Here is a 2096-nt window from a genome sequence, read left to right as displayed (position 1 = left end):
GGATGGAAAAGGTAACACCTCAGTTCTCCCAGCATAGGGCCAAAGATAGGGCCAAAGATGATCGAAATTACAGTTTCAAAGTCAGGCATGCCAATACCATGTTCACGTGCCCCTCAGATGGTACTTCCGAAGGTAATTATATAGATATCGTTGAGGAGTTTAGCGCCTACCACAACAGCGGTTGTAATGACATTGGTCTCACTCGCGTGTGTACCACCACAGAGGTTTACAGTTTCCTTTAACCTGTTGGGGATGGGGGCGCTGTTTAGACTATTTATGCTAATGTGGCTAATTTTTTAAACGGCTTCCCACAAAATCCTTGATCGTACAATATGCATATTATTATTATTATTGGATAGAAAACAGTCTATAGTTTCTATAGGAGTTGAAATTTTGTCTCTAAGTGGAACAGAGCCCATTCTACAGCAATTTCCCTGACATGGAGTCAGATTTGAGAAACGTTGGCCACTTTTCTGAAGTCATTTAAAAGGGCTCTGTCGTTGCTATGACTATACGGACACTTCTTACGTCTTCCCCTGGATGCCTTTACGTGATGACGATTCCAACGGGCTCGATTGCTCGTTCACAGGCCCTACAAATGAAAAAAACCTTTAGCTAGCAAGTCTTTTCTTGCTGCGTAACGCGCGTGGAAGACACCGACCCTCTCCTGTTCCAAGCTTTAGTTTAGCCTGTTATATTTCTCCGGTCATCTTTTCACTCGTTATAGGAGTTACAAACATCACAAAGTAGTTAATTTAAAGCGTTTTATAGCAATTTATATCCGTTTAGTGCGATTTTGGGACATTTATTTTTGCAACGATGTGAAAAGTTGGAAACGCTTTTCAGTTCATCCCGAACGTAGTTGACATTTCCACATGGCAAGAGGACAGCTTTCCACCAAAAGACGATTTCTCCCAAGAAAGGATCCTTTGCCCAAGATACTGATGGAAGAACAGCTCAAGGTAGGACATTTTTATTATGATAAATCGTGTTTCTGTCGAAACATTTTAGTGGCTTAGGACGCCATGTTTTTTGACGTAGCTTCGCTTGGCGCAAACTGTATTGAAAAGTAAGGATAAATTAAAAAATGTAATAACGCAATTGTATTAAGAATTAAATTGTCTATCAATCCCTGTCCACCCTATATTTTTTAGTCACGTTTATGAGTATTTATGTATAAGAGTAGATCACTGTCTAAGTGGCGCAAGGACAAATTCTGACCAGCCGAGTTACATTTCACATTGTCTAACCATGATTTTGGTGGCTAAATATAAACATTTTCGATCAAACTGTATATGCATGTTGTAATGTGATGTTACAGGAGTGTCATCGGAAGAATTCTGAGAAGGTTAGTGAAAAAATTAATATCTTTTGGCGATGTTGACTTTTATCGCTCACTTTGGCTAGAATCAATGCTGGGCTGCTAATTGCTATGTGCTAAGCTAATATAACGATTTATTGTGTTTTCGCTGTAAGACACTTAGAAAATCTGAAATATTGTCTGTATTCACAGGATCTGTGTCTTTCGATTCGTGTATGCTGTGTATTTTTACGAAATGTTTGATGATTAGTAGTTAGGTAAACACGTTGCTCATTGTAATTATTCTAGTCCATTTGTGATGGTGGGTGCAATTGTAAACTATGCCATATACCTGAAATATGCACTTTTTTCTAACAAAACCTATCCCATACCATAAATATGTTATCAGACTGTCATCTAATGAGTTTTTTTGTTGGTTAGGGGCTATAAATATCTTAGTTTAGCCGAATTGGTGATGGCTACTGGTGTTGGTGGACAAATAAAAGATGGTGGATTATGCTAATGTGTTTTTAGGTAATAGATGTACATCTTTACATATTGTGTCTTCCCTGTAAAACATTTTAAAAATCGGAAATGTTGACTGGATTCATAAGATCTGTGTCTTTCATTAGCTGTATTGGACTTTAATGTGTGAAAGTTAAATATTTTAAAAAAATATTTTTTTTGAATTTCGCGGCACTGGTTTTTCAGTGGGGGGGGGGGGGGGGGTGCCGCTAGCGCCACGCTGATCCTAGACAGGTTAAAGTACAGCAATGCTGTTTCTACATGTGGTATA

This window comes from Salvelinus fontinalis, unplaced genomic scaffold, assembly GCF_029448725.1.
Source record: "Salvelinus fontinalis isolate EN_2023a unplaced genomic scaffold, ASM2944872v1 scaffold_0013, whole genome shotgun sequence".
Lineage (NCBI taxonomy): Eukaryota > Metazoa > Chordata > Actinopteri > Salmoniformes > Salmonidae > Salvelinus > Salvelinus fontinalis.
This window is presented reverse-complemented; position numbering follows the sequence as displayed.